This window comes from Alosa alosa, chromosome 4 (assembly GCF_017589495.1).
Source record: "Alosa alosa isolate M-15738 ecotype Scorff River chromosome 4, AALO_Geno_1.1, whole genome shotgun sequence".
Taxonomy (NCBI): Eukaryota; Metazoa; Chordata; class Actinopteri; order Clupeiformes; family Clupeidae; genus Alosa; species Alosa alosa.
In genome coordinates this window covers 34584596-34604595 of record NC_063192.1, presented here as the reverse complement: position 1 = coordinate 34604595, position 20000 = coordinate 34584596, and the positions used below count along the sequence as shown (strand labels likewise).

Here is a 20000-nt window from a genome sequence, read left to right as displayed (position 1 = left end):
TGACTGTGTGCCCAAATTTTTGTCTGTGCTCCTAAATTTTTTAACTTGGGCGCACAAGTGCTCCTGAAAAAAAATGTTAGTGTAGAGCCCTGGTGTGTGTGTGTGTGTGTGTGTGTGTGTGTGTGTGTGTGTGTGTGAGAGAGAGAGAGAGAGAGAGAGAGAGAGAGATAATGTGTGTGTGTGAGAGAGAGAGAGAGAGAAAGAGAGAAGCCTCTGCTGCCAATTACAGTTGTTCTCGATCGCTTTAATGCTTGCGTCAACTCTGACATCACGTTGGCAAAACAATTAACACACTGGTCTAAACAGAATCACTCTGGACAAAATGACACATTTTGCTGGATAAAGACTGTAACACTCTCAAAACATTTAAAACATGCAGCAAAACCAAATTTTGCCTACAAACAACACAACTTGTAGTCAAATCACTGTTAGCTTTCAATCAATCATTACACACTGCACAACAAAATGAAAAACCCTGTTTTGAAAATTTCAGTTTCAGCCTTCATTTTGCTATGATGGGCACACTGGGCACACTGAGACACATAGAGGCACACTGGGCATAGAGGCACACTGGGCACACTGGGCATAGAGGCACACTGGGCATAGAGACACACTGGGCACACTGGGCATAGAGGCACACTGGGCACACTGGGCGTAGAGACACACTGGGCATAGAGGTACACTGGGCACAGAGGCACACTGGGCACAGACACACACTGGGCATAGAGGCACACTGGGCACACTGGGCATAGAGGCACACTGGGCATAGAGGCACACTGGGCACACTGGGCATAGAGACACACTCCAAGTCATTGGGGTTGTCAGAAATAGTTGTGAGTGGACGGCTATTGAGAATGGCCTCAAACTCACACATTACTGTCTGAAGGCCTTCATCATCCAGATACTGCTTGCTGGTGACTGACCGTAAGGTTGTTTTAATCATGCAAATCAGCCTCTCCCATATCCCTTCATAATGGGCACCATGGGGAGGGTTAAATGTCCATTTCACCCCCTTCTGGAGAAGACTCAATTTGTTGCCTGTTCCAAGATTTCAAAGACTCCTTTAGTTCCTTTTCAGTTGCAACAAAGTTCGTTCCATTATCTGACCGCAACTCAGACACTGCTCCTCTTCTGGCAATGAAACGTCTGAATGCATGAATGCAAGAGTCAGTATCAAGTGAATGTGCAACCTCCAAGTGTACAGCACGGCTGGTAAGACATGTTAAAATCACACCGTAACGTTTTACAATGCTGCGGCCTCGTTTTACCTCTAGTGGCCCGAAATAATCAACCCCTACATGCGTGAAGGGCGGAAGGTCAGGGGTCAACCGGTCAACTGGCAAGTCCGCCATTTTCTGTTCACCTGCATTCCCATTGACTCTTTCATACTCTTGACGCATTCATAAACTACCTTTCTGGCCAGAGAGTTGGCGCAAGGAATCCAATATCTTTCTCTGAGTTTGGAGAGCATGAAGTTTCTTCCACTGTGTCCAACTTCTTGATGGATGTGCTGAAGTAAGAGTTTGGAAACGTGATGGTCTTTAGGGAGGATAGCAGGGTGTTTCTGCTCAGTGGGCATTGCCATTTTACTCAGACGCCCACCAACCCTTAAGATGCCATTGGCCAGAAGAGGATCTAACCTGTAGATGCTGCATTGGCCAGAAGAGGATCTAACCTGTAGATGGTGCTGTTTCTACACTTTTCATCCCTTTCTGTAAACAGGCTAGTTCTTGTGGGAATCCCTGCCTTTGGCAAAACTGTAAGATTGTGACTTCAGCACATGTACTTCCATTGGGAGACATCTGATGCACTTCTGATGACATTAACACGGTTTGCCACAAAGGTTAGGAATCTTCTGCTTTCATTCCGGATGTACCTCAGAACAGTCATGCTATCTGTCCAAAACAGAGATCTTTCCAATTCCATATGCAACTCCTCAGATAGCATCTTATCCATGCGTACGGCCAGAACTGCCGCAGTGAGCTCCATCCGTGGTGTGGTCTTTAGTTTTAAAGGAGCAACTCGGGCCTTTCCCATTATAAAGGTGACATGGACCTTGTTGCTGCTGGTCAGTCTAAGGTAGGTAACTGTGCCATACCCGAGGTCACTCGCATCACAGAAGTGGTGCATCTGTGCTGTTTTGACATCTCCAAAGTTGTCTGGTACAAGACATCGGTTGACCTTGAACTCCCTCAATCTTGGAAGATCTTGCCACCATTGCTTCCAGGCTTGAGCATGGACCTCTGGCAATTCTTCATCCCATCCAATGTTCTGCTTGCATAACTCTTGCAAGATGTGTTTTGCCGGAAAGGTGAGAGGTGCAAGGAATCCAAGTGGATCATAACTGACCATGGACAGAATCCCAAGTCTGGTGCATGGACGCTCATTTATGGTCACCCGGAATGTGAAAGTGTCTTCCTCAACACACCATTGCACACCCAGAGCTCTTTCAACTGGCAAGTCTTCTATGTCAAGGTCAAGATTCTTTATGTCCTTGGCCCTCTCAGGCTCTGGAATGGAGACCAAAACAGCTCTGTTGTTACTAATCCATTTGGTCAACTTAAAGCCTCCAGTTGCACAGCCTTCAACAAATCATCCACATAGAAGTTGTTCTTGACTGTGCTAATTGCATCAGCTGAGAAGCACCCTTTGTTATCCTCAGCTGTCCTCTTCAAAGCATAACTTGCACAACTAGCTGATGACGTTGTGCCAAAAAGATGTACGACCATCCTGTACTCTTTCAGTGGTTGACTGACATCCCCATCTGGCCACCAAAGGAAGCGCAGGAAGTTCACATGATGAGATGGGACCTTTACTTGATGGTACATTTTCTCCACATCAGCCATGATGGCAATGTTGCCAAGACGAAAACGGACTAAGACCCCAATTAAGGTGTTCGTAAGATTAGGACCTTGAATGAGTTCAGTGTTCAGTGAGGCCCCCTGATAAGCTGCAGAGCAGTCAAATACCACACCCAAGCTCCCCTTCTTTGGATGAAACACACCATGGTGCGGAATGTACCACACCTTACCATTTTCCTGGATCAACTGGTCTTGGGGTACAAGTTCAGCATGTCCACTTGATAGGACCATTTCCATAAACGCCCTGTACTCCTTGTGAAAGTTATCATTCCTTTGAAGCTTTTTTTTTAAAGACAATGCCCGTTGCTCTGCCATGTGATGGTTGTTTGGCATCATAGGATCATCCTTCTTGAATGGCAAAGGCAATTGATAATGTCCAGTGACTATTTCAACAGAGCTGTCCATTATCTGCATGAATTTGTAGTCTTCCACTGACATTTGTTTCTTTTCCTCAAAACTCTTTTTCTGGGAAATCATTGTCGTATTGCTGAATCAAAAGTTCACTCAGGTTATCAACAGAAATCCGATGTGCATGAACATATTTCTGACCTTGCTTGTTAATGCATGCATCCTCAGTGTGGAGAAGTCCATTCACCACCTAACCTAGCAGTGTTTTAACAGCAAAGGGTCCATTACCCTGGCTATTGATAATTCTCCAAGGTTCCATCAATTTGGGTGCATTTATCCCAATGAGAAGGTCAATCCCAGCGTTAATGTTGGGTATATCAACATCTTAAAGGTAAGGCCATTTTCGAATATCTTCTCGTCTGGGAATGTGTTCCTTGTTGACTGGAATTTCCTGCTGAGTGTAAACTTCAGGTAATTTTATGAATTCCTTTCCTTCCAGGCTACACACTTCCAGGCCCTTGACTACCAGGCTGTTAACAGGTTTCTTTTGCCCCATAGTGCGCAGAAGTATTTGCTGATGCTTTCCATTTGCATTCAGGTTCCTCCTAAGTTGTTCTGTGTAAAATGTTGCCGAACTCCCTGGGTCAAGGAAAGCGTATGTCTAGACTACATGATTTGAATTATTTAATTTGACTTGAACTGGTATTATTGCAAGTGTGCAATGTTTATCACTACAGTCAAGTCCCTCTGTTTTCAGTGAAACCAACCCGCTGCTCACTGCCCTTTTGTCTGAAGGACCTGCATTACTCAGCTCTTTCATTACATTTTGAGGTATGTGCAAGATAGTGGGATGCAACTTTGAACAAACTGAGCAGGTTTGTCTGTTTTTGCAAGTCCGACTCATGTGTCCTTTAGCAAGACAACCAAAGCAAACACCTTTTGTCTTTAGCAGCTCAACTCGTCCATTGTGAGACTTCTTCATCAACTCGACATGACGCGATCTCATGCTCACCATTAAAGACTGGACAGAGTTTTGATGAACTGTTTTTGGGTACATTGGACACTTGCATTGTGCTCTCTGTGCTGCCCTTTGGCACAACTGCCACTGTTGTGGCGAAACTGCTCCCTCTGCTCTTCTGCATGGAACTCATTGGCTTGCAGTGCCGGCTCTCCGCACAAGCACATCACACACTGCGCGTAGGGCACCAAGTGCCTGGGGGGGGCACCAAAAAATCTGGGTCGTGAAAAATCACCACAATAGGCTACTAGTATTTAAATAACAAATAAAATATGTCTAAAACATGTTAATATGCAAAAGCAATCCAAAGGAATATAGGCCTAAACCAAATTAGTCGAGAAAAAGGTGAATCTCCTGTGCGGCCCTCTCTCCAGTCTCCCGCTGGTGCCCCCCTCCCCCACCTCCCAGTGGTCTGTTCGATTATTCCTCAATCCCAAATTTGGCAGACAGTAGACATGTGGCCTCCAAAAGGCACTAAGAGTCGGGGCGGAAAAAAGGAAAAAGAAGAGACAGCGGGATGATGCTGCGCGTCACTTGCAGTTAAGACGTTTTAAATAAATAATAATATTTAGTTTTGTAGCCCTTGCGTGTTTGCATGTCTGCTTATGTCAGGTAATACTACTACCGTCAATACACTTTGTAACGTAAGCTCCTACTAGCCATGTTCATGTTCAAGTGTTACGTTGCAAATTGATGCTGGCTAGCTAGTTATTTTACGTTGTGGATATGGATATGGATTATGGGTTATTGAATGCAATTCAACACTGCTGTTTTCTGTTAACGTTAGCAATCGGTGCATAAGACTAGCAATCCTTCCTCAGGTTGCTAGCTACCAATGCTATTTCTGATTATGCTTAAACTGGGCTTGCTAGGTGAGGGAGACGAAGTACCAAGTTCAACCACAAGCGCCCCCCTTCCTCTGATAACTTCTGGCATTATTGTCCCTTCTCCCTGGTTTTTTAATAACTTTTGGAAGTCGATACCTACACCAGATGTTTTTCTCAGTCGGACCTATTGGTACAACCTAAAATACGCAATAATTAACCATTTTTCCTTGGACGATGTTTGGGATTTACTTCAGTGCCTAATGCTTTCTAATGAGGCGAGTATCTCCAATATGGCGATGTCCAGATCTGATGACACGCCGTGCAAACCCCTAATAGTCAGGTAACGTAACGTTTGCTTTGCATTTCAGGATGCTTTTTTGGCGTTTGTTATCAATTATGATCAAACAATCTAATTGTGTAGTGAAAAAGTAATGCTACAAGTGACACTTTCACAAGATAATAAAATGATGAGTGGGAAACGGCTCTTGGTAAGGTGAACTTTGGAAAAAAGTTCATGATTTTGCCAAATTAGACAGCTTTAGATAAGTTTAGTTGTTGTTCTATCTATGCGGTCATTTTCAAGAGGTTCATAGAATCTTGGGGGTCTTGTAGAATCCTGGCCTGCCTTTCCAGGAAGAGGACAAGATCGGCAAATGTGGCTCTTGCTCCTGTTCGTTCCCTGATGTCAAAAGCATGTGATCTCCATTTTTCTTTTACTTTGTAAGACACCTTGGAGATTAGAAGCCTCAGGTTTAATGGAAGATTCAGTTCATCCATGTATCTTAAGGTACACATTACATTACAGCATCCACGGAGGAAAAGAGAGTGACTGTGCAGAGCTTCGCCATTGTCTGATGGGATATTGTTCCAATTTAAGGCTTTATCCATATAAGCATTAGTGATTTTAAATTCATCTCCAAAATGAAGTTCCAATAGCCGTTTTGCCTCTGCATACCCTCTGTCTGCATCCATATGAAGGCAACTTCTGACCAGCTCCTTAGGTTGGCCAGAGGTGTATTGTTCAAGATAATACAGTCTGTCTTGGCTACTGCAGGTGTTGTTCTCAAAACAGTGTTCGAATGCCTGCATAAATGGTCTGAAGTTCAGAGGTTCACCGTTAAACATGGTTAGGTGCCTAGTTGGAAGTAAAGTCATTTTCTGTTGCTGTGCAATAAGATCAGCAACAGCACCCAGGTTGCTAGTATCTGAGCTTACAGGCGCATGTGGAAAGGAAGTACCTGTAGCTGCTTGACTGGTTCGATTCAATTGTAAGGTCTGAACAGGCCTTTGTGGCCTCCGCGGCCTAGTATCCTGTGTTAAAACCTTTTGCAATGGTGTTTTGGGAACAGTAGAGATTCTGACATATTCCACTGGTGAGGGTTCTGGATGAAGAGGTTCCTCAATTCTGTCATAATTGCTCTTCAGATACGCATTCATGCCATCTCCTGGTGATTCTGAAAGTTCTATCGACATGAGTTTAGAGTTCATAGATTCAGCATCAATGCTCTGTAACACGCGCACCTTTGCATTAGCTGCAGCCAACTCTGTTTCAAGTTCAACTCTTTCCATTGCATTTTGCACTTCAATTCTTTCCATTTCCAAGGCATGTTTTTTCTTCAGTCCTTCAGTACGTTGCAGTAGGGCTGTCTTTTCAGCTTTAGCTTTTAAACGTGCGGAAGACACTAATAAAGATTTAGAGGCAGCACTGGCCCCAGAACGTGAGGGTCCTGCTTCACTGGCACGTGCTGCCATGATGGATACACTGTCCAGAGGAGACACCACAGTTTGGGGTTCATGGCTTTGAGCACTCTTCCACATTTCTACCTCATTCAAGAATGTTTCAAAGGTTTGCATCTTTGGTTGGTACCATCATCATCATCGTCACTTTTCTCTTCCTCTTCCTCATACAGCACGTGCACAGATTGGTGCACATCTTTAAATTCGTCCAATGCTACATGGAGCTGTTCAAGGCCTGTGTCAACGGCTTCAATATCTCCACCTTTTAGTAATTCCTTTAATTCATTCATTCTAATGCGGTACACACACCAAGTTTTCCTCTGCGTGTTTGTGCAAAGCTCTTTAAGTTTGTCATCAGCCATATTTCAGCTTAATAAACAACAACAAAAATATTATTTTCTTTTTCCTTTTCAAAAAATGAAACACAGCACAGTTGTCTTCAATTCAGTTCATTCTCATGGCTTCATTTACATATGCATGAACAAAATCATGGTCCGCTCCAGTAGCAAATCCAGTAACAATGATTCACTCCAATAGTAAACTTGAAAAGGTAAACTCTCAAAAGATCCAAAACTTTGTCAACTCCAAAGTATCAAAAAGAAAAACTTTTACGTTTCAGTCAGATTCCACAGGTTCCAAACAATTCAGTTGTGAAGCAGCGTAAGCGATTGCAAAGTTCTTTACCATATGTAGTAGCGGGCCACTCTTAGCTGGGATGTATTGCTTTGCTTCTTTGACAAGCTATCCAAAAAGAGAAACTTAAATTGTACCTTAATACAGGTGGATGAGATGGGATTCAAGCAGGTAGGTAAACAGGGCAGGTAAGCAGGGCAAGGCAGGCAGCAGGCAGGTAAGGAGGTTGGTAGTAGCAGGCAAGCAGGCAGGCAAGCAGGTTGGTAGTAGCAGACAAAGCATGGACTCCAGTAATCCAACAAACGATTGGTAAGTGGTTGAAAAATGATGGTTGAAAAAGGCACAACTTAAGATCAAAAGTAATGTCCAAAAAGTATTCAATAGTAATCCAAAAGCGATCCAATAACAATTCTATAGCGATTCAATAGCGATTGTAAAGAACTGTATGCTCAATACATTCCAACAGCTTGTTCTTTGTTCTAGGTTTTTGGGGTCAAAGGTGAGAGGCGGCCGGTCTTTAACGTCAAAACCTTCTCACCGCCTGTCAAACTAAAAATACCTACAAAATAAAGGACCCCAAATCTAACAAATATACCAGTGCTCCAATAGCACACTAATTTAAATGAACATAAACTCAAAATGGCTCCTGCACTGGGCATAGAGACACACTGGGCATAGAGGCACACTGGGCATAGAGGCACACTGGGCACACTGGGCATAGAGGCACACTGGGCATAGAGGCACACTGGGCATAGAGACACACTGGGCACAGAGGCACACTGGGCATAGAGGCACACTGGGCATAGAGACACACTGGGCATAGAGGCACACTGGGCACACTGGGCATAGAGACACACTGGGTTTCCAGTCAACAGCTTCCTTGATCTCATACATGGCAAATACAGTTTCCAGAGATAGAGAGGGTTTAGTGAGTAAGTGTGTGCGTGTGTGAGAGAGATAAATAGAGTGTGTGCCTGTGTGTGTGTGTATGTGTGAGAGATAGAGTGGGTGCATATATATATATATATATATATGTGTGTGTGTGTGTGTGTGTGACACCCAGTAATGAAATGAGTAATAGTTCAGGCATGATGAATTCCAAACAGCCTGCTCAGGTTCTAAGTGTTCCGGGTTCTCTGGCCTTGTCATCGCCACCCCGCCACTGAGAGTCCTGAGCCAACCGCCCGGTTCTGGCGTAAACAACCAACTCCTCAACATCCTCTTTCACAAGCCCAGGAGAGGCCTGTGTGTGTGTGTGTGTGTGTGTGTTTGTGTCTTTCACAAGCCCAGGAGAGGCCTGTGTGTGTGTGTGTGTGTGTCTTTTACAAGCCCAGGAGAGGCCTGTGTGTGTGTGTGTGTGTCTTTCACAAGCCCAGGAGAGGCCCGGCCGGACTCCCCCTAGACGCTCGACACTAGAGGGATTAGACAGCATATGGCAGGGATTTATGAGTGATTTATTTATGCGTGTGTCTGGGTGTCTGTGTGTGTGTGTGTGTGTGTGTGTGTGTGTGTGTGTGTGTGTGTGTGTGTTTGAAAGAGAGAGAGAAAAAGACAGAGTGGATGTGGGAGTGTGTGAGTGAGTTTATGTATAAGTATGAGTGTGTGTGTGTTTGTGAGGGTGAGTGTGAGTGCATAAGTATGATTGTGTGGGCTTATGCAGGCATGTGAGTGTATGTGTATGTGTGTGTGTGTCTCTGTGTGCATGCTTCTGTGTGTGTGTGTGTGGGCATGTGTGTGTGTACGTGTGTGTGTCTGTGTCTGTGTGTCTGTGTCTGTGTGTCTGTCTGTGTCTGTGTGTCTGTGTCTGTGTGTCTGTGTCTGTGTCTGTGTGTCTGTGTATGTGTATGTGTGGGCATGTGTGTGTGTACGTGTGAGTGTGTGTGTCTGTGTCTGTGTGTGTGTGTGTGTGTGTGTGTGTGTGTGTGTGTGTCTGTGTATGTGTGTGTGTATGTGTGTGTGTGTGAGTGTCTGTCTGTGTGTGTGTGTGTGTGTGTGTGTGTGTGTGTATGTGTATGTGTATGTGTATGTGTGTGTAAAAGCATGCTGTTTGCAGGAAGATGACGTGAACCTGGAACTCTCCCCCAGTTGACTCCAATGCCCTGGGCTGGGGAGAGGTTCTGGTTCCGAGATTCGTTCCAGGACCCATCGCTGGGGGGCTGAGATGGGTGTGTGTGTGTGTGTGTTTGTGTGTGTGTGTGTGTGTGCACGCTGACTGACCTCATGGAAATGGCTATAGTTCTGTCGCTGTTTGAGGCGCTCTAAAGGAAACAGTGATGTGTTACAACAAGTGCTCTGGCTCCAAGAGCCGCCCATAAACAACCTCTAAAGGAGCGTCGGCCTAATCATCTCTGGGCCATTTCCACTGCGTACATCACACACACACACACACACACACACACACACACACACACACACAGAGCACACACACACACACAGGCACACACACACAGAGACACACACACACACAGGCACACACACAGACACTCTCTCTCACACACACACACACACACCCCTCTCCTCTGTCTTCTCCTCATGACAGACAGTTGCTGCTGCTGCTACCGATCAGTGGTTGGTCTCTGAGTGGAGAGAGTGGAATGGGAACTTGAGAATGCAGAAGACTGGAGATGACAGAGGTGTGTGTGTGGACGGTGTGTGTGTGTGTGTGAGTGTGTGTGAGGAATGTGTGTGGGTGTGTGTGTGTGGACTGTGTGTATGTGTGTGTGAGGAATGTGTGTGTGTGTGTGTGTGTGTGGACTGTGTGTATGTGTGTGTGAGGAATGTGTGTGGGTGTGTGTGTGTGGACTGTGTGTATGTGTGTGTGAGGATAGTGTGTGTGTGTGTCTGTGTGTGGGAGGACTGTGTATGTGTGTGTGTGTGTGTGTGTGTCTGTGTGTGTGTGTTAGAGGTCTGTGCAGGACATATATTTTAATCCCTGGCCCGCCCGCTCCCGCAACAGTCTGTCCCACTCCCGCAATAATGTGTCCTTTTCAGTCCCACTGCCCACGTCTGTAACATCAGGTCCAGAGGACTGCTCACCCCAGTGATGTCATGGAAAAATCCATTCAATTAGTCTGCTGTTCTTTAAAAATGAGGAGATGACTTAGAATAGAATACAGTTGCCAGCTGGCATCCGTTCTTTAGAAAGGGACATCTGAAGGGACTACTGTCACATCTGAAGCAGCCTAGTGGTGTCCTCTTCCTCTGTCCTGCTTTCCATTTTCAGTTTCAGTTTTTTTAATGCTGCCTAACACAATATCCTGCTCAACTAAAATTCTATACACTACTTTACTTTAATTTATAAGTTATTTTACACATATATTTAATTTTAAACATCCCACGCTGCACTGTTTTGCGTCACAACCCGCGCGAGTGCAGAACTCACCTCTGGTGCGGGTGTGTGTGTGTGTGTGTGTGTGTGTGTGTGTGTGTGTGTGTGTGTGAGGGCTGTATGTGTCTACACATGGTCTGTCTGTGTGTGTGCGCATGGGTTCACTACACAGGCTCCAACTGACTTCAGGTCCACTCCTGTACAACAAGAAAATACAACAAGAACAACCACAACAACCATACACCCATGCTCTCTATGTGTGTGTGTGTGTGTGTGTATGTGTGTGTGTATGTGTGTGTTTGTGTGTGTGTGTACCAAACATACTCCAATACCCTGGGCACACATATACCCATGCTCTCTCTCTCTCTCTCTGTGTGTGTGTGTGTGTGTGTGTGTGTGTGTGTGTGTGTGTGTGTACCAGCCTATACATCCATTCTGTGTGTGTGTGTGTGTGTGTGTGTGTGTGTGTGTGTGTACCAACCTATACACCCATGCTCTGTGTGTGTGTGTATCTGCACAGCGTTGGCGTCAGGGGCGGGCCTTAGGGGGCCAGGGCCGCCCAAACAGGCCAGTGTGCCCCCCCAACTGAGTTCTCTCCCTGACATAAAAAAATCTAAATATTATTATGCCTATGATTGCAATTAAATCCATATTGAACACTGATGTTGAACACTTAGCTTACTCACAATGAAACATGACACAGACTGACACGTGTGTCAACTATGCTACTGCTGATTGTGCGCAAACTGCGCGATGCAAACTGCGCGATGAAGAGGGATTCTGCACACTCGGACATTGTTGCAGTGAGTGCCATCAATACATTTAAGTATAAGTATAAGTATATATACTCTTTTGATCCTGTGAGGGAAATTTGGTCTCTGCATTTATCCCAATCCGTGAATTAGTGAAACAGACACAGCACACAGTGTGCACACAGTGAGGTGAAGCACACACTAATCCCGCACAGTGAGCTGCCTGCAACAACAGCGCAAGCGGGGAGCAGTGAGGGGTTAGGTGCCTTGCTCAGGAGGCACTTCAGCCGTGCCTACTGGAGTCGGGTTCGAACCGCAACCTCCGGTTACAGGTCCGGCGCTAACCAGTAGGCCATTAACGGTTGCCCCACAACACCACTCCCCTACAACACCAACTGAGCATAAATCTCGACCAGTAGGGTTTTTAGACACTGCTGTATAAGAAATTCAGTAAAAGGTCTCAAGATAGCCTAATGGAAAATACAAGGTTTTTCGTGTTTCTGACCGCAGGATAACCCAAGCACTCAAGCTGAATGCATGAGCTGTTAATCTAAATAGCAGAAACCTTAAATAAAGGGCCAAACTGACACGTCGTATTTCCTATATTGTCCGATATTGTCCAGTGCTAATGATGAACTCGAGCAACGGAGACGTAGTGCTTTGGATCATGTAGGCTATTTTAAGAGGAGATGGAATCGCCCTTTAGTGAGCGCAACACTGCACGGGTCTTTCCCTGCTTTATCTAGAGGGAGACATTTTTGGATGCAGTGACAAAAAGCCTATCATGGACCCGGCTGGGAAATGCGACAGTTGTGGAGTCGTCATTCGTAGCCTGTCGCTGCAAAACATCTCCATCTCCAGTATACCTCTAAACTCAATAAAAGTGGACTGTCAGAGCAGCACAAAATGTGTGTGTGTGTGTGTGTGTGTGTGTGTGTGTGTGCAGGGGCGGAATGGGGCACTAAAATCCACCAGTAAAATTCTGACGGCACCCCCCCCCAAACATGCACACACATCATCAATAGCACAAACAAAATATATAGTGCTAATGCAATACAACAAGCCAATCAACCACAAACCAGGCACTTCCTTACACAATAAATGTGTAAGGAACTAGATATGCAACAGTGCAGTATAAAAACAGCTTTGTGGATGGATGGAAATTTAAAGCATCATGCAAGGACATAATCTGGGTATCATAGCACTCCAATAGTTGCCTGTATAAATTTAAAAAAGACCTAGCCTACAGACAATGTCAACCTAATAACACAGGTAATTAAAGGTATATGTTTGGTATAGGTTTAGGTTTGTACGAGAATGATTAAAGTAAGCCTATATAGGCTTATATAGACAGTTCCAACGAGTTCCACAAACCATTTATCAGCCTGAGTGGCCCACTAATTAGTCATTAGGCTAGGCCTAGGCTACACGTCAACATAAGACTAGCTTGGGCTAGTTTCAATAACGTCAATGCTTTAGCTCCGCTAACCTTTCTCTCTGCCTTCCATCCATATGTAAAACAGCAATCACGCAAATCCGTCGACTGTCAAAACTCTTGTAGCTTTCCTCGAACTTGATCGTTTGTAGGGTCATGCCATTAGACGAGGGGCCGCTCATTCCTACATTTCTGTAAATAGACTTGACCTGCAATCGGTTCATTGGATAAACCAGAAACACATTCCCCATTCCCAGGAGGCTTTGTTCCATTCTAGCTTAGGCTTACGTTAATGTACAAACAAACAAATTACATTGTCATTTTTTATTTGTGATGAAAGTTCAGTAACGCCTGAATAAGACAAAAATTGGTTGGACTTCCCTAACACATATGTAAATCTCTTAGACTTTCGTGGAAAATTCTTAATGCTCCTATCAGGTCGATGTCCGCGTACGACTCACGGCTGCGACAACCCCTGTGCTTAGATGGATTAATAAGCAAGAAAAGATTTTTGGAGTGCGACCATTTGTTTTTTTCTGTGTGTGTGCCAGCCTATACACCAATGCTCTCTCTGTGTGTGTGTGTGTGTGTGTGTGCCAGCCTATACACCCATGCTCTGTGTGTGTGTGTGCCCACTGGCACTGGAGCCAGCAATCTGGCAGCAACAGGGCAGAGGAGACTTTCTGTTAAGTGAATCTAGCAGCAACAGGGCAGAGGAGACTGTAACGTTTGTCGCCGGGAGTAACGACTTCAGTTTATTAATGTTTCATGGACAAAGGATGTGTCTTTATTGAATACGTGCAGGAGCAACTCACACACAACTGACAGGCTCATCTGAACTAACGTCTACCTCACACATGCGCAGTAGCACTTTTTGGTCAACATAAACATTTCACTTCACGTGACAGAGACGTCCTGTTTAGTGAATCTGGCAGCAACAGGGCAGAGGAGACTTCCTGTTTAGTGAATCTGGCAGCAACAGGGCTGAGGAGACTTCCTGTCTCACTGTCTGGTGGAAGGAGGGGAAGCCATCCTGAACCTCGTGTCTGGAAATGGGGATATCACTGGCCAGAATGAACTCTGATTGGTCAGCATGGTGCAGAATGGAATCTGACTGGCCAATGTCGGAGAGGGTTCGATTTGATTGGTAAGGGCTGAAGAGGTCAGCAGACACAGACACTGCGGGCAGACGATGAGCTAATGGGACTCTCCCTGCCGTCTGCACCCTTCAGCCCGTGCCAGTGTGTGTGTGTGTGAGTGTGTGTGCGTGTGTGATTGTGTTGGAACAAACCCCACTCTCCTTCAGATAGCAGTGTATGGAGTAACGAAGGGCTTATCTGATGTGGAGCGCATAGGGGGACATGCGTAGGACTCACAAGGCTCTGATACTGACTGCTGATGATGGGGGTGTGTGTGAGTGTGTGTGTGTCTGAGTGTGTGTGTGTGTGTCTGAGTGTGTGCGTGTGTGTGTGTGAGTGTATGTGTGTGTGTTTGGGGAAAGGGGAGGAGGAGGATCAGGAGAGGAGAGGAGAGAAGAGAGGAGAAGAGATGAGATGAGAGGAGAGATGAGAGATGAGAGGAGAGAAGAGAGGAGAGGGAAGAGAGGAGAGGAGAGATGAGAGGAGAGGAGAGATGAGAGGAGAGGAGAAGAGAGGAGAGGAGAGGAGAGAAGAGAGGAGAGGAGTGGAGAGAAGAGAGGAGAGAAGAGAGGAGAGGAGAGGAGAGGAGAGAGGAGAGAGGAGAGAACAGATGAGAGGAGAGAAGAGGAGAGTGGATTTGTAGGCTCAGATAACAGATTAATGTGGAAAGACTGAGAGTCTGAGTTTTAAAATGATCTTCCCATGTTGTTATTCTCCTTTCAGTGTGACAACAGTGCCAGGCTCCTCAGGCAGGTTGAGCATGTGTGTTTGTTTGTGTGTGTGTGTGTGTGTGTGAGAGAGAGAGAGAGAGAGAAATTAGGGGAGAGAGAAAAGAATTGGGGAGAAAGTGTGTGAGCTGGCTGAAATCTGATCTCTGTTGTGGATTAGCCTGATGAGGCCTATAGAGGAGGATCATCTAAATCTCTGTCTCTGATGGTTTGTGTGTGTGTGTGTGTGTGTGTGTGTGTGTGTGTGTGTGTGTGCATAGAGATCAGTGCCCAGTGCCCTCAGCCTTGTCGCTGATGGGCCGTCTGATTGGCTGCGTATCTGCCCTGGTCTAAGTGCCAGGAGAAGGATGAGCTGATGTTGGGGAGGGCATGAGATAGCGCTGTTATGAGGACTCTGTGTGTGTGTGTGAGTGTGCGTGTGTGTGAGCTGATGTTGGTGAGGGGCCGTGGGAGATAGCGCTGTTGTCTGCAATCAGGAGGGTGACGTAGCATGAGGTGGCGTAGCATGAGGTGGGGTAGCATGAGGTGGCGTAGCATACTATGCGATACGATATGATACAATACGATACAACTGTATTTGTCAATTTGTGCTGAAATTCTTTTTGCATCCCTGGGCAGCTCATTTAAGTATAGGAGGACAGCATACAAAGGACAGAAACAATACATACATGTAGAGCATGAGGTGATGTAGCATGAGGTGGCGTAGCATTGTAGCATGAGGTGGCGTAGCATCGTAGCTTGAGGTGGCATAGCATCGTAGCATGAGGTGATACAGCATGAGGTGGCGTAGCATGAGGTGATGTAGCATGAGCATGAGGTGGTGTAGCATGAGGTGATGTAGCATGAGGTAATGTAGCATGTGGTTAGGTAGCATGAGGTGATGTAGCAGGAGGTGGCGTAGCATGAGGTGATGTAGCATGAGCATGAGGTGACGTAGCATGAGGTGATGTAGCATGAGGTGGCGTAGCATGAGGTGATGTAGCATGTGGTGATGTTGCATGAAGGTGGCATAACATGTAGCATGAGGTGGGTAGCATTAGCATGGTGGCGTAACATGGTGATGTAGCATGAGGTGGCATAGCATGAGGTGATGTAGCATGTGGTGATGTAGCATGAGGTGATGTAGCATGAGCATGAGGTGGTGTAGCATGAGCATGAGGTGATGTAGCATGAGGTGATGTAGCATGAGCATGGTGTCACTATGGTGTCTTGATTAGCATGAGGTGATGTAGCATGTGGTTATGCAGCATGAGGTGATGTAGCATGAGGTGGTGTAGCATGAGGTGATGTAGCATGATGTGATGTAGCATGAGGTGGTGTAGCAGGAGGTGGCGTAGCATGAGGTGATGTAGCAGGAGGTGGCATAGCATGAGGTGATGTAGCATGAGGTGATGTAGCATGAGCATGAGGTGATGTAGCATGAGGTGATGTAGCATGAGGTGATGTAGCATGAGGTGGTGTAGCATGAGGTGATGTAGCATGAGGTGATGTTGCATGAGGTGGCTTAGCATCGTAGCATGAGGTGGCGTAGCATCGTAGCATGAGGTGACGTAGCATGAGGTGATGTAGCATGAGGTGATGTAGCATGTGGTGGCGTAGCATGAGGTAATGTAGCATAAGGTGATGTAGCATGTGGTGATGTAGCATGAGGTGATGTAGTATGAGCATGAGGTGGTGTAGCATGAGCATGAGGTGATGTAGCATGTGGTGATGTAGCATGAGGTGATGTAGCATGAGCATGAGGCGGCGTAGCATGAGGTAATGTAGCATGAGGTAATGTAGCATGTGGTTATGTAGCATGAGGTGGTGTAGCAGGAGGTGGCGTAGCATGAGCATGAGGTGATGTAGCATGAGGTGATGTAGCATTAGGTGATGTAGCATGATGTGATGTAGCATGAGGTGGTGTAGCAGGAGGTGGCGTAGCATGAGGTGATGTAGCAGGAGGTGGCGTAGCATGAGGTGATGCAGCATGAGCATGAGGTGATGTAGCATGAGGTGGCGTAGCATGAGGTGATGTAGCATGAGGTGATGTAGCATGAGCATGAGGTGATGTAGCATGAGGTGATGTAGCATGAGCATGAGGTGATGTAGCATGAGGTGATGTAGCAAGAGCATGAGGTGATGTAGCATGAGGTTATGTATCAGGAGGTGGCGTAGCATGAGGTCGCACGAGTTAAATCTGGACGCCTGGGTGGCCAGAGGGGCCGGTGAGGGAGCATGTGGTCCCAGCAGCTTTATGCTGTTGTGTTCATAATCAATCAATCAATCAAGGAGGACGCTGCTTTATACTGTTGTGTTCTTACAGTTTTTGCCCATTGCTTGAACAGACACATGCTTAGACCAAAGTAACAAAACTTGAAGCTTTTGTCACTACACCCTAAACACAGTGTAACCATACCTTAAAGGTGACATGTGTAATGTCTGCCAAAAAATCAATTCATACTCCACATTCCATAAAAGATGGGGCAGTATACCTCCAGAAAGTGAGTTTGTCTACCCTAGAGTAACAACCGGTGACACGTGTATTGCAGTTTGGCTGGCGGTTATGTTACCCGATACTGCCTCCATGGCGAGAAACTGGTATTATGACACTTGTCGGGCTGTGGCTAGTAATTTAGCATGCTAATTCAGGTTGATATCTCTTCAGCACTATACCTTGTCATTTTTTTAATGACATCATCACCCTTATTTCCTTCCATTCTTTTGATGCGTGTAGCTCATTTTTTGGATATTTTTACCTCAATTCTTACACATGGCACCTTTAAACACAGTGTATCCATACCTTAAACACAGTGTATCCATACCTTAAACACAGTGTCATACCTTAAACACAGTGTATCCATACCTTAAACACAGTGTATCCATACCTTAAACACAGTGTCATACCTTAAACACAGTGTAGCCATACCTTAAACACAGTGTCATACCTTAAACACAGTGTATCCATACCTCAAACACAGTGTATCCATACCTTAAACCAGTGTTTCTCAAACTTTTTCAGACCAAGCACCACTTAACTAATAAAAAGAAACTCACGGACCACTTAGCTAAAGATTAGACCTACTTCAACAGTACACAATAGGCCTACTCACTGAACTACCATCTTGCTTATTGTCTTTGCACCTTGCTTATTGTGTCAGAAGATTAATATGATTTAAACTGGCATATCTTACATAGGCAGTGTTGCAGAACTGTTTAGATTTACATACAAGTTGGTTCAATATGGCAAACAACTCATCTATATTATATTTTACCACGTCTGCCCGCGGACCACTTGGGATAGCTTGCGGACCACCAGTGGTCCCCGGACCACACTTTGAGAAACACTGCCTTAAACACAGTGTATCCATACCTCAAACACAGTGTATCCATACCTTAAACACAGTGTATCCATACCTTAAACACAGTGTCATACCTTAAACACAGTGTATCCATACCTTAAACACAGTGTATCCATACCTTAAACACAGTGTCATACCTTAAACACAGTGTATCCATACCTTAAACACAGTGTATCCATACCTTAAACACAGTGTCATACCTTAAACAAAAGCGCTGCTTTGCACTTTAGGTGCAATTCTGCAACACACTTGCTTCTGCACACTACACACCATTTCATACATAAGACACTTCATTCATGCATGAAAACTCATGGGTACCATTGGGACAACACATCTATTCAAAATACAAAACACATTGAGTGATAACACATAGACACACATGTGAAAATACTTACTTACAAAACTGAACACCAATCAGCCAGCCACCACAAATAGGCCTCAGTTGAGCGATTTTGAGAACTTTGCGAGCATGGAGGCAGGGAGAGCTAGAGAAAGAGGAAGACAAAGATAGAGAGGAGTAGGAGGTGGTCGAAGAGGCTATGCACGGAACAATATTTCAGATGATATTAGAGAAACTTTGGTGGATCATGTGATAAGTCATGGACTGACACGAAAAAAGGAACACCAGAAAGAATGTGAAAAGGAAACATCTGGAACGCTCACCTGTGCAACAAGAATGAAAGCAACACAGGAAAATCTGAAATCTGCCATTTCAGACCACTGTAAGAGGGAAAACCATCTTATGAACTGGGACGCAGCCAAGGTCATCAGAACGGAAAGCAACAAATTCCATCGATGGATCAAAGAGGCAGTTGAAATCAGGAAGCGGGCCCCAAAGACTGTGAACCGGGATGAAGGAGCACACCAACTATCCCACACCTGGGACACAGTCCTGCAGGGCCGCCCACAGCTGTATAAAAAACCACCAGACAGCGGGGATACGGCCTCAGATGGGGTGGAAAACTCCATATAACACATCTCAGACGACGTCACACCAACATCACGTGACACCTCTGATGAAGGCTACAGAGGCAAGGTAGCCGAAACTTGTCAGGTACACAATTTTACCTTATTGGCTTGTACAGAGAAACAGTAAAAAAATAGTATAACAGTAGGCCTAATGAACATCTCCAATAAAAAAATGTAATTGTTACATTGAGCTTCACAGAATGCTAAGTGATAAACTGAATAAAAGCAGTGAAAATGACTGCAGTGTTTTAAATAAAGTACACTAGTGTGTTGCTGCTAATCTGAAAGTGTATTCATATGATGCAAGTGTGTATCATTTTGTCATCATAGTGACATTTTGACAGGATTGTTAGGTTTTGATAGCAGAGTTTCAATTGGACACAGTAGATGTGAATGGTTTATTTCCCAGTGTTGTGTCTTGTGTGCTTGTGTGTAAAGTTTTGACACAATGAGCCAAGTTTTGCAAAAAGTGTTCAAGCAATGGGCAAAAACTGTATCAATAAATCAATCATTCAATCAAAGAGGACACTGATTAGTACTATTGTGTTTATATTTCATCAATCAATCAAATTTGATGTAATCTGACAAATCTTTTCATTGGATGTTAAATGTTAACTAAGCCTACACTTATTCACTTGCCCTCAATCAAAGCTCAAAAGTTGTTGAGGGGAAAAAAAGCTCATTCCTGGTCATATGGGTGTCCTGTGTGAAATATGGACAGTTAACAGTAGAACAGTTATTTTTACACTTTTCACTTTTCAATATATACATATTTTTTATCATATATGAAAACAAGACAGACATAAAAGGACAGTAGTATGATTCATTTGAAGTGTAATGGCCCTGATGTCCAATCTCTTAGACTTCATCTGTAGTGTCACAAA

General features: G+C 45.0%; 1 long non-coding RNA gene across 1 annotated transcript in view; it reads right to left on the bottom strand.

Annotated features, from left to right (window-relative positions):
• LOC125293761 overlaps positions 1–18687 on the bottom strand; it is a 30226-nt gene extending 11539 nt beyond the window's left edge. The window contains exon 1 of the long non-coding RNA XR_007193417.1: positions 18547–18687. This is a non-coding gene — a long non-coding RNA (uncharacterized LOC125293761). The remainder of the gene's footprint in view (positions 1–18546) is intronic.
• Between the last annotated feature and the right edge of the window lie 1313 nt (positions 18688–20000).